The sequence below is a fragment of the Perissodus microlepis genome, chromosome 2 (assembly GCF_051167445.1).
Source record: "Perissodus microlepis isolate ML-2025 ecotype Zambia chromosome 2, ASM5116744v1, whole genome shotgun sequence".
Lineage (NCBI taxonomy): Eukaryota > Metazoa > Chordata > Actinopteri > Cichliformes > Cichlidae > Perissodus > Perissodus microlepis.
In genome coordinates this window covers 20,312,148-20,325,543 of record NC_140462.1, presented here as the reverse complement: position 1 = coordinate 20,325,543, position 13,396 = coordinate 20,312,148, and the positions used below count along the sequence as shown (strand labels likewise).

The 13,396-nt window shown below is 40.8% G+C and overlaps 1 long non-coding RNA gene across 1 annotated transcript; it reads right to left on the bottom strand.

The window, feature by feature from the left end:
* Positions 1-53: 53 nt before the first annotated feature.
* LOC146392709 (uncharacterized) lies at positions 54-2,411 on the bottom strand. The gene is made up of 2 exons (XR_014802662.1): positions 1,403-2,411; positions 54-755 (listed from the first exon to the last, which is right to left on the bottom strand). It is a non-coding gene; the product is annotated as an uncharacterized LOC146392709 (long non-coding RNA).
* Positions 2,412-13,396: the final 10,985 nt, after the last annotated feature.

The following is a 13,396-nucleotide window of genomic DNA, read 5'->3' as shown; positions in this document are numbered from 1 at the left end:
CAAATGTACAAGCTGTGATAACTGTTTCTGATAAAATGAAGAGTAGACTGATATATTGAATATTCCTTTATTGGGTGAGAAAATCAGACCATGTCATAACTGCTTTAAGTCATACAGAATAGATATCAGAGCCTTAAACAGGCTGACTTCTGCTAAATGGGTCAAACTGGGCAGAAAGTATACAAACACATAACATCCTTATAAAATATGATGTAACACTATAGATCAACTTACCTCAGAATATATAAAGCATATAAACAATTACAGCAATATGATGCAACAAACACAGCAGTGCTACTAATCCAAAATACTCAAAGCTTCATAGAACTGAAACAAACATTTATTTTTAGGTCCATTCTGCTGCTGATACATACTTTAGGTTTCTGAATGTTAAACTTGTTGCTGCTTTTCATAGTGTGTAACTTGAAGGCCCTGAGTACTTTCTCCCACACTGAAAACACTGGGAGGATAAAATTATTTGAACATTACCTAATAAGACTGATTCAGGACAGACAATTAGTGATTCTAAACTTTTCTAGCAGTCCTTCACAAACAGGGAACAGTCTGTCTATTCTCTCCATCTGTCAGCTGCTGCTGGCTCTTCCTCCTCCTCTTCCTCACACACTGCTGAGTTTGTCCTGGTCGATCATCAGGGGTGCAAAGCCTCACAGATGATGTGCAGCAGTGGGTCCCTCAGTCTGTCCTCACTCTGGACACTTGGAGTTGTCACACATGGAAATCAAATGTGTGATAAGCTGCAGGATTCAAACACAAGTGTAACTTATAAATGAATGTTCATACTTTTATTACACAATCAGAGAGAAAGAAACAGAGAGAGAGAGTGAAGGACAGACAGACAGGTGACAGTCTCAGGTGTACACACTGCTACAAAACAGCACAAAAGAAGGAGGATTTAGTTTGTGTTATTACGAAACAAAAAGAGTTCCCAGATGGTACAGTGGACACATGTGTGACTCCTGTGATTAAAGCATCTTTCTTTCAGCTTAATGAGTGAACCGTCAGCTCGTTCAAACACACGTTAAAGTCCGTTTGGCTCTACACCACCGAACAGAGGCAGCAATATAACATTAACAGTGCAGTGAATCCTGCTTGTGCCGTGACATTCAGGACTGCAAACCGAGCAGCATCACTGACTTTCAGCTTGTTGTGTTTGTGGATATATGACTGACTTTAATTATCCATAAAATCGTCACATTCTCTGTAAGATTAAAGTCAACTATTGAACGGCGTATATTTTGAAGTTAAGGCTTTAAAACCAAGTTAGTACAAACATCGCTAATGTCACATAACTTTCCCGACATGTGGCCAACAGTAATGTTTTAATGTTCTTCATTATAAAAACATTTGCGCATAAATAAGTGACATAATATTCAGTACTTACTTCTGAAAGTTTACTCTTCGGCGGCTCCGCTTCCGCCGTTTTTTTCGGCAAAATTATCCACACCACCGCCGCGCTATGAAATCTGGGATATGTTGGGCCCATCCTTAAAATTCAGGGAAATTAAGGACGCATTTGAGGGCTGCATTTCGAGCAGCCTTCGAATTGGGACAGCCTTCGTCGTGTCGCTGTGACGTAATCGGCCTTAAAATGCGGCCTTTAAGGCTGCAGACCCTGAATTGGGATACAGCCCAAATCCGGTCATTGGTACTTCCTGGCTTGTGTAGTTACTAGGTAACAAAAGCTCAACACTGCCCCTAGCGTCCTGGAGCACTTCCGTTGTGTTTTGGAATTTGCATGTGTTTTGGGGTTTGCATGGGTTTTGGAGTTTGCATGTGTTTTGGAGTTTGCAAGTGTTTTGGATTTTGCAAGTGTTTTGGAGTTTGCAAGTGTTTTGGAGTTTGCATGTGTTTTGGAGTTTGCAAGTGTTTTGGAGTTTGTACGTGCTTTGTCTCTAGGGGCCACCGTAGTCTCGCCCTAGCAGCACCTGTCCCTCTCCTCTCCTCCTCTTCGGTTCGCCTCGACATGACCTCATCATATTCTGTGTTATGATTAATTCTGAGGTGTTTTACGAGGTTAGTGGTGTTGCCACAACACCTCACTGTCTTGCCACATACATCACAAACCGCGTCTTGGCTGTTTGTGGAGGTAAAATATGTCCACACACGCTTGCGTTCGGCCATTGTTTTGAGTGCGCAAGTGTGCACGCCAAGGGCCTGCGAGACATTTATACAGCCGTATTTCGCACATGACTATGAAAGGCGGAAGAGGAAGTAGTTCCTTCAAATGTAGACAATCCGAATGTTATAGTTTCTTTCCACTGTGTTCCTGTTGATGATAAACTAGAAATTTACCCTAAATTACTAAAATATCGATATTTTAATGTGAGAATCGATTCTAGAACATAAATGACTGGTATCGGAGGAATCGATATTTCAGGATCGATCCGCACATCACTACCTCTTTCCTCTCTCCCTCTTTGGACTGACAATCATACACAAATAGATTGTATTCAATTAGATGAAAAATACATTAATATGAAAAAAATTCTATTAAGATCGCTCTCTCTCAGTCTACTTTCAACCAAAATGCAAATAACCAAACCACATGAACATCTAATAAAAGATATAAACATTGAAACACTGATCCAACATTATTCTTGATTGACGGATCATTTGATCTTACACTTTTACCTGAATGTGGCGCCTTTTTTGGAAAAAACTTTCCTTACCTTATATCCATTATGAACCTGGCTGTCTCTCTGTACACAAACACACACACACGCACGCACACACACACACAACAGGAGTTATAAGGTTAATGGGCATTCAGTCAGTTAGCTAGTTAGTATCCATTTCAAACAGGACAGTGGTAACAACAGTAGGCTGCGGACAATTTAAAGTTTTAGATTTTAAATAGGCTGTATACATTTCAATGGGAGCAACAGGACGGTCAAATGTCGCTGAATTTACGGATTGTAGAGTAGCAAACATTGTCGGAAAACACGTTTTCAACACTGCAGGTTACCTGGGTGTAATGCTTTTCAGCTAAAAAGAAACATGGTCTGACTCCTACCTAACTATATAAAGAGTAACTGAAGGTTAAATGCAGCTAATATGTCCTGTTTTAAGCCAGGCACTTATACCTCCGCTCCGCTGCGTCTCAGCCATCATTGCTCTGGCAGCAAGAGCGCTAGAGTCAGAGTAGGGGAGTGACGAGCTGGAACAAACCATTTTGGGAGGGGGGGTTATCTATACTTTTGTTGTTAAAATGTTACGTCTCAAACAAGTACAGTACTGTATGCTTTTTATATTTTTAGTAGTGTGTCACACAAACAGCAAATATTGTCAAAAAAAAGTAAAAAATCTTTGCTGAAGCACCCCCAAAAATGGGCTAAAATCGCCCCTGGTACTATTGCTGTGTGATTTACTACTATTACTGAAAGCTACTCGCCATACCAATACCAACTAGATTTTTTAAATCTTAATATAAAATGAGTAACAGTAGGGTGGAGATTAGGTAAGGCTGCACTTTTTGCAGCGATCTCGTATAGAAAACTATTCTGCGCTTATATAAAACAGGCCCGAGGCTCCAAACCGTAGTAAAGCGACCTCTGGCTAATACATTGGGTTCTGTGTCAGGCTCGTAGCCGAAAACTAGCTTTACTTTGTTGTCTGGGTCAACTTTGCTAGCGAGAGACAGAAAGAAGCGTTGAAAAGCTGCTCTAGTTTTGGAGAAAAACACGAACACAGTGTACAGTCGAGTCTTAATAGCTTACTTACTTAGCTACACTGCCCATGAGGCTACATTCTTTAGGGCTACGCCTGTAACACTTTGCTTATTACCTTCATATTAAATAATTTTTTGAACAATAATTTTTAAAAAGAGATTGAGACACAGACATTAGAGCCTTTTAATGCGTGTTTTGTTTGGGTTTACACCGGCGTGGAATTATCAAAAATAGAGAGGGCATAGCCTAACATATGAGACAGGAAAAGACTGCCGTGTAATCCCTTTATTTCAACAAAGTAACTGTATTCTGAATACAACCTTTTTAAACAGTAACTGTAATGGAATAAAGTTACTCATATTTTGTATTTTAAATACGTAACACCGGTACATGTATTCCACTACTCCCCAACACTGACAATAATACATACAGAGAAAAACACAACAATCATATGACCCCCTATAAGCAAGCACTTTGGCGACAGTGGGAAGGAAAAACTCCCTTTTGACAGGAAGAAACCTCCAGCAGAAGCAGGCTCAGGGAGGGGCGGCCATCTGCCGTGACCAGATGGGGCGAGAGAAGGAAGACAGGACAAAAGACATGCTGTGGAAGAGAGCCAGAGATTAATAACACATATAATTCAATGCAGAGAGGTCTATTAACACATAGTGAGTGAGAAAGGTTTTCATGGTTGACCTGTTTATTAATGGATCAGGAAAATTACCCACAGAGTAAGTTGTTTAGTGATATCATCTGATAGGCTCAATTGCTCATTTTCTGATAGTTCTCTTTTGGCAAAATTGTGGTGCTTTTGGATCTGGCAGTCACAGACCCAAAATAAGGGCCTTTGTTTTTAGTATTGTACTTGTGCTGTACAGTTTTGAGATGTTCTTATGCACAGGCATCTTATAATGTTGTCTTATCAGAACTTGCCACCTCTGTCTCACAATTACAGACAAGCTGGTGTTTGCAGGTTTTTACCCACAGCTGGTGTGTCAAGACCCCAACCAAGTCTGCATAATTGTTGTTTGAGGGCAGACATTGGCACAAGTTCCAGGTTTATCAGCCAGGAAATTATTGTTAACTCTAACTGCCACTAAAACCATGTGTGTTACTGATACAGGCTTTGATGAAACAGTGTCATTTTACACCTCCTGAATAATAATTGCTTGAAAGTTGTAGATCCATCTCCTCAAAGAGGGAATCTTTCTCCAGTTCAAAATCACAAGACAGTATACAAATTGTAAGGTTTGTGGCTCAAACCCCAGCTCCCATAGTACATGCCTTGAACTATGCCTATGCAAGATACTGAACCCTGATGTGCCTAATTTATGAATTTAGGTGAATGAGACTTGTAGTAGAAGTCGAATTAACTATAAAAGGTGCTATATATGTTCCAGTCTGTTTACGTGTCTGTAGAATAAAAAGACAAATGAGTGCAGTCTGTGTTTCACAGAATTCTGTCTATTATCTTGCTGGAGTGTTGTCAGCAAGGTAAGCAGAAAAACCACAGCCCTTTGTTGTACACAAACCAACCCTGGCCTGTCTCTTGTGAGTATGAAAGTGCTCTGTCATTTAACAATGCATGCCAGAAGCAACTCTTTCCCTTCTCTTTCTTAATCCCGTCATCTTCCACTTTTGAAGCACAGACCCGTGAGTTTACAGTAAGTGATGAGTCCTCATCTTCATCGCCCCTGGAAAGTGTTCCTTCAGAAAAAAAGAGAGTAGCTCTGAAAGGGCCATTATCTCTGTGTTGCCTGTCGTGCAGTCACGGCTGCCGCCATGTGTGGGCTAGCTGCTGTCTGTCTGCATCTGCTGCCCTGTCTATCTCTGCTGGCCTGCTCAGGGGATTGCTTGTCAAACTGACGGGCCATGTGGACATGCCTGGCTCAGCTGGTGCATTTGGCACTGCTGCTGTAAACACTGACTGCTGGGCTCTTGTCCCTTCGCTGTCATAGAAAATTAAAGGCTGGGTGCAGTGTGATATTATGTGCCTGAGTAATACACTTCAGTTTAAAGACCTATCCAAAGCTTAATTTACAACATTGTCCTCATTTCATTTATTTGACCTCTTTTTAACCAGGCATATGTTATCTTCTGTGCAGGCAGGGCCACCACTGGCAACTTAACAGCAGGAACAATCCCAGCATTACAGCCACCACTAAAGGGCCCCTGGGTAGATTATTTCCAAACTTGAAATGCAATAACTGAATACAATGCAAACAATGTTAATAGATCTAATCCAAAAAATAATTAAACCAACACAGTAAGAGAACAATAAAACTAGCTACAGCACGATGCTTCTATTAACTGGCATCTTGAAATATTAACGATTAAGTGAAAGGCCAAACCTTGTGTAAGCGCCATGATTTTAAATGTAATATCTTAAGACCTCATAATTAAAATATTAAAGGTATTCAAAGAAACACAATAGAACACAAAAACATCCTTTATGCAGATGATGTTTTTTTACTTCAAGACTTCTAGCTGTCCTTTTTAGAATGTTTCTCAATTCCTTATTAATGCAACCTGATATCACACTATCCCCATTACACAGACAATATTAAATATCTCAGGAATAATATTAATATCCAAGCTGTCATAGTTATTTTGCCTAAATTTCACTCCAGTATTAAAAGCAGTACAAGATGAGTTAATTACTTGGTTGAACTTCCCTGTATCAATTTACAAACGAATTGTAGTAATCAGATCATCTGTCTTACCCTAAATCAATTATTTTTCACCGAGGCAAGTTTTCCAAATACGACCTCGTATAAATCCCTTAATTCTGCCCTGTCAAAAAACAGACCTCAAAATTTAAAACTTGAAATATTACAAAATTAAAAATCTTGCAAATCAGCTTAAATACATCACTAAATGGCTCAATCATTCTCAATCCGTCACCTCCTGGTTAATTGCAGAACCAGCACTTTCAAAGGATATACAGTTAACAGATCTGTCTTGTATTAGTCAATCAAAAAACATCAGTGTTCCCAGTTCATATAAACTCTGACACCTTGGAGAAAAGCAGTTCAAATCACCAACTCAACAGTTACATCACACTGCAGTCAGCAATCTGGAACAACAAAACACTATAATCAACAAAAGTGAATTCAGTTTCACAAAATGAAAAGACAGAGGTATCACTCTTCTTCTGCATTCATTTAAGGATGATGCTTTCATTAATTCTGAACATTTAATGCAAAATTGGCACTGGAAATCCTTAATTTCTGGAATATTTGCAAATAAAAATCAGCAATAAAAATCAATCACGTCATTGTCTAAACTCCCGTTAAATTTAATATTTCAATTACAGTTGTGAATATTCTGAAACTTACAATACCAAGTAAAATTATATCAAAAATACGGAAACCTTTTTTTCTCTCTCTCTCTTTAAAAATGGACACACACACAACACACTACAGAGGTGACAAACTGCATCAATTGTAATTAAGTAAATTAAATAAATGTACATACTGCTCTCAGAGCACCCTGGCACTTGTCTGCATGCCATTTGGCATTGCACCCTTGTTAGACACCTTTGAATCCAAATTACAGATCACTTTTTACACTTATTGTGCTGCCACATTATGCTGTCCCCAAAATCTGCATCTCAGGCGACTTATTATCTGAGGAATTACAAGGTCCATCTGCTTACAGTCTTATCACCAAGAAGGTCATCTTTATGAATTGGAAATCAGTTCAATCAGTCCTGAGAGCAATTCTTGGTTAGAAAAACCACAGTTGTTATATGCCATAGTGAACGAACTCTGTATAACCCTGTGCCTTAAGAGTTGAACACTATGTGACCTTGGGGAAACCTTAGATGTTGTATGCCTTACATGTTGGCTCTAGCACAGTAGACTCAACTTGAAGGGAGAGTGTCTGATAGCCAAAAGGGAGAATATACAGTGAAGTACGCTGAACATACTGGGAGTAACCCAGCCCGGATGGGAGGTGTTGTGTGTGCCTGATATGTGAAAAGGGATTCACAATGTAATGAGCACATTAATGCTCACAATGCAATGACACTTACAGCCAAGATTCAAAGGCAAGGCTGTATGAGCTGGTCTCATTCTTTATTAAATGCTAAGGGTAACTTTCTAACTCTCAATCTGAAAAATCTGATCAGGAAGTCAGTCCATAGTTCCTCTACTTACCTTTGATCAGACAAGTCGCTGGCAGGTAGCACTAGATATGCAAAATATTTGGGAACAGATCCTCAGACCCTACACTGTTGCACAGCAAAGAGAAAGCAAAAGTAGGTTTGATCAGCCAAAACATTAAAACCATCTGTATAATAATTATGTTGGTCTCCCTTAAGCCACAGCTCTGGCAATGTGGCCCTTTGGTTCCACAGCTCATCAATCATATTAACCAGAGAGGTCACATTCCCCATGATGACAAATGGAGTGGAGGGTTTATATGCTCTGACTTTCATTCTGGCTAAGACCCCTCCCATCAACACCAAGACAATAAGTATCAATTTCATTACAATAAAAATAATTATGTGGAAGGCATTTGTAATAGATTTTACAGTTATACAACCATGTTTATGGCACTTTGATTCCATTTATCACACAAACATGGAGCAAACAGAGACACACCAATAATCCTGTTTAGCTCTGCTTAACTTAGGTGGGACTCTACAGGCAGTGTTGGGGAGTAACGGAATGCATGTACCGCCGTTACGTATTTAAAATACAAAATATGAGTAACTGTATTCCGTTACAGTTACCGTTTAAAAAGGTGGTATTTAGAATACAGTTACTTTGTTGAAATAAATGGATTACACTGCGGTACTTTCCTGTTTCATTTTGTCGCGGGTCAGGACTGTTTGGGTTTTGTTTGACAGCTACGTTCTGTTGTTCCAGGCGGCAGCGTTACGGTTGCCATGGTTACAGGGCGACGCTCTCTCTCTCTCTGCGACTGTGTGTTTCCTGGGTGAGAGAGCGCCTTTTCGTTGTTGTTGTTGTTGTGCTAAGCTAACAGGCAGAATGCTACAAGCATAGCTCTAAAGAATGTAGCATCATGGGCAGTGTAGTCCGTGTTGCAGGGAGAATGGACTGCCATACACGTTATGGGTCTGTGAGCGCGAGGAGGGAGAAAAAGGGGAGTGGAAAGGTACGAGTTGTCATCGAGCAAAAACGGGAGCTGGAAGCATGTAAATATAATAATAACCACTGTAGCCAAGAAGAGAGCCTGACGAGCCCAGCTGTAAGTAAGCTATTAAGACTCGACTGTACACTGTGTTCGTGTTTTCCTCCGAAAACAATAAGTTCCGTTGCAGCAGTCTTTCAACGCCTCTTTCTGTCTCTCGCAAGAAAAGTTGACCCACACAACAAAGTAAAGCTATTTTTCGGCTACGAGCCGACAGGGACCCCGCCGTATTAGTCAGAGGTCCCTTTACTACAGTTCGGAGTCGCGGACCTTCAGTAATAGTAATAAATCACACAGCAATAGTACATTCACGTTGTTGTTGTTTTATCCTATTGTAAAGTGTCCTTGGGTGACTTGAAAGGCGCTCATAAATAAAATTTATTATTATTATTATTATTATTATTGTAAAAAGCATGATAATATATTAAGTATTCCAAAGTATTCAGAATACGTTACTGTCATTGTGTAACGTAACGGAATACGTTACAGAATACATTTTGGGGCATGTATTCTGTATTCTGTAATGGAATACATTTTAAAAGTAACCTTCCCAACACTGTCTACAGGTCCATACTACAGAACCCACCAACCTTCCTGCAGCTTAACAACACATACTCAGAAGCACAAACCCAGTCTTCTAATTCTGGATGTATACTTGGACTCATCATAAGCATAATATAGCCACTGTGGCATCACCCATCAATTAGTGAGATTGTCCTTGAGCTGAGTGACTGGATATGATGACCAAAGCAAGGATTCTGACTGACAAACCAAGCTAGTGTGTTACTCTTGAGGTAGGCCCACCAAACCTATACATTGCGTTACCATCCTTTTTTATTCCTTTGGGGCTGTAATTTACAAGATAAACATTGGGCATGCTATCTTCTTGATGAATGCTCAATCATCCAGGTAAGTAAATCCCCCAAAGTTGATTCTGTTCATCTGGATGTAGCGTTTTCAGTGGGAGCTGACTGCAGGTTTTCCAAATCTTATAAACAGTACATTTGCATAATGACTGAAACTAGCACCACTGAAGGAACAATGGGCTGGGAGGTCAGTTTCTTCATCATAATTATGCAAATTCCCATGACCATTGATCAACAACCACTGATCAAAGACCACTGATCAATGGCCATGAGTACCATTCACAGAGAGTTGGGGAATGGCTGCAATCACAGCATTGTAAGATGATGACAGATGTACCCTTAGGCCCCATCCTCGATTCAGAGATGGCCTTTCCCTTTTCACGTAAATGGCCTCCTTGACTCCTTGGGGAAACCTGCAGTCAGCTGAGACTGAAGAAGTCACTTGGATGAGTGATGAAACGTTTCTCCCACTGAAAACGCTACTTCCAGATGAACAGAATCAGCTTTTGGGGATCGTGCATGCTACATCAGCTTTGAAAAAGACCTAAAACTTTGATCGTAAACTCATGGGGAAAATGCTGAACTGTAAATCAAGGGAGTAGAGGGTTATTTTTTCCATAAACTTCCACGCAACCTAGCATCTTTTTGCAACCAGTCACTCTCTGCTAACCATAAGAAAGAATGCAGCTCTAAGGAACTTCCAAACCGACTTGCCTCTTCACACCTGGAAGCTACTTCAATCTTTTATAAAGAGTCCGTAAAACAGACACACACGCATACACATGGCTACAAAATGGCTTCTTCTGAGAGTACACATAGGCTTTCTCCCACTTCTCCACTGAAAATAAGTTAATGAATATGTATGCCAGACTTCTGTGTGGTTTTCAGGTGGTTTATCTAACATTGAAATTCACAGTAGCTCAAAACGTGAGAAGGATTTCTAGAGAGCAGAACACAGGAAAAAATTTTTAAATGCAACTCTGACATTTCTCTACACTTTGCAACCCTTCAGACCTGCAGCATCGCTGCCACTCCACCACTGAGAAGACATAACATCAGCAAAGGGCAACAGCAGTTAAAGTGCACTGTTCCAGAATCTCATGTTTGTCTTCTTTAAATCAGGTCAAAGCTTTCTTTTTTGCTTTATGTTTGTGTGTGGGCTCATATGCTAAACTACATATAGTGGGTCCTACAGCAGATAAACCATCCAAAATTCTGAGAATGGCAACATTACAAAAAAATCAATTGTTGAAAAAGCATCTTTAGAGTTTTTTCGATATCTCTCTGACCATGAAAGAATCGTGGAAGAAGGAGTGGAGTGCTAGAAAAAGATCAAGAGAGATTGAAGAGATTTGTTTTCCACAGTATACCACTGATGTAAACTGCTGAAGTCAGATTGTTTGTTTCTGTTTAAGCCTTTAAACCCACTTCAGAACACACGAGTATTGTATTCAAGTGTTCGGCCAAATGCTGTGTTGCAAACGATCTGTCAACAGGTCAATACAAGCTGCACACTAAAGAGAAGCAGCTACAGTATCAGTGGTGGAGAGCACACACCCACACATACAAAAAAGTTTAAAATGTTGATGTAGTATACAAGACTATCCATATAAAAGCAACCAGAGAAATTTGCTGTTACATTTAGGAAGATTTCACAGTGTCAGTATAAATACCATACTGACCATTGAATCAGCTTATACATGTGTGTGATATAAAAACAAGTGGATACACTTGATTAAGCTCTTGATTAAGCTCTTGACATCCACCAGTTCAGCAATGACCAGTTAGGGTTACATTTACATCACAATTTATATAGCATTTTCAACATTTTGGCATACCCAAATGAAGACTTGATTTAAAAGGTAACATCTTCTAGGTTCAAAAAGTGTATTTGTTTAGCATACTGGTGAAATACAGCGTAGAACCCAGCCCTGACCCCAACCATAAATGGTTCCGGTGACCTTCTATAGGCCTAAATGTTAGATGTTAACTTCTTTGTAGTTGAGCCAATTCTTAATAGTGAGTAGTTTCAAACATCCAAAAAGGTCTTAGACACCATGCATTTACAACATTACTCCAAACATCTATATAATTTGGACTGTGCTCTTTTAGACAGAGATCTCGGATTTTGTTCCTGGGATCTCCTGGAGCCAATCGCCTAGCTTGGGGGTCACTGCATCCAATAACCACTGGGTCCACTTCACCCTCCACATCTTCTGGAGCTCTCCTCTGAGCCCTTGGTACTTCTCCAGTTTCTCGTGTTCCTTCTTCCTGATGTTGCTGTAATTCAGTATCGCTACATCTATCACTCTTCCTCTGCTTGTCAACCATTACTATGTCCGGTTGGTTAGCTACCATCATTTTGTCCGTCTGTATCTGGAAGTCCCACAGAATCTTAGCTTGGTCATTCTCCCCTACTCTAGGGGGAGGCCCCAATTTGACCTTGGTACTTCATAGACCGTACTCAGCACAGATGTTTCTGTATACTATACCGGCCACTTGGTTATGGCATTCTATGTATGCCGTGCCTGCTAGCATCTTGCATCCCACTGTTATGTGCTGGATTGTCTCAGGAGCATCTTTACACAGCCTACACCTACACCTGGTGTGACAGACCCCAGCCTCTATGGATATTATGCTTAGAGCTTGTTCCTGTGCTGCCATGATTAGTGCTTCTGTGCTGTCTTTGAGTCCAGCTTCGTCCAGCCACTGGTAGGATTTCTGGATGTCAGTCACTTCCTCTATTTGGTGGTGGTACATGCCATGCTGGGGCATGTTGTTCCATGATGGTTCCTCTTCTTGCTCCTCTTTCTTGGGTTTCTGCTGCCTGAGCATGTGGTCGGTGGTGGGCATCTTTCTGATGTACACGTGGTTGTTCGTTGTCTCATCCTGGACTGTGGTACTAACCCTCACCAGTCCTCAACCTCCTTCCTTCAGCTTAGTGTACAGTCTCAGGGTGATGGATTTGGGGTGAAACCATCCATACGTGGTGGACCCTGCTCTGGGAGGTTGCTGTGGTCTACTCTTAGATCTACTAGCCACTGAGCAATACTGGAAGATGATATGGGAGAAGGACGCAACACATAACGTCAATGCTCAGCCTTCGTGATGCTGTTCTCATATTGTTCTCCTGCCACTGAGAGTACACCTTGGATTGTTGTGTGGAGAACAGCTTCTCCTGCGTTCTATTTCTATCAAGCAACTGGCCAAGGCTGTGAGTCTTTGCTTGGCAGTTTCCAAGGCCTCAGATGTGGACAGCTTGCTGTACTTCTAGGCACTTTCTTTATTGCACCTTTCTGCAGCTCCAATAGTTGCTACCTTGATCTTGGTGTCTAGTTTCCTTCTCCATAGAGGGTACTGCTCCTTGTGGCTGTTCAATTTGTAGTCTAGCATCTCATTGATCACTGCTGCTGTGGTGTAGATCAGCTAGTAATGGTCGCAGTAGGTATTGTCCGCAGTGCTGAATTCACATCATCCAATAGATCCCCCAGAGGGTACTTTACTTAGTCTTGGTAACCGGCTAGGAGGTTTCAAGCTTCACCGGGATACTATCTTTCAGCACCATTCTTCTCCCATTCAACGATCCTTCTTCCATTACACCTGGAGCCAGCAAATTTCGGGTGGGGTTGATGATAACCTGGAAGCAGGCATGGGGGAGCAGGATGACAGGTCATTCTGCTC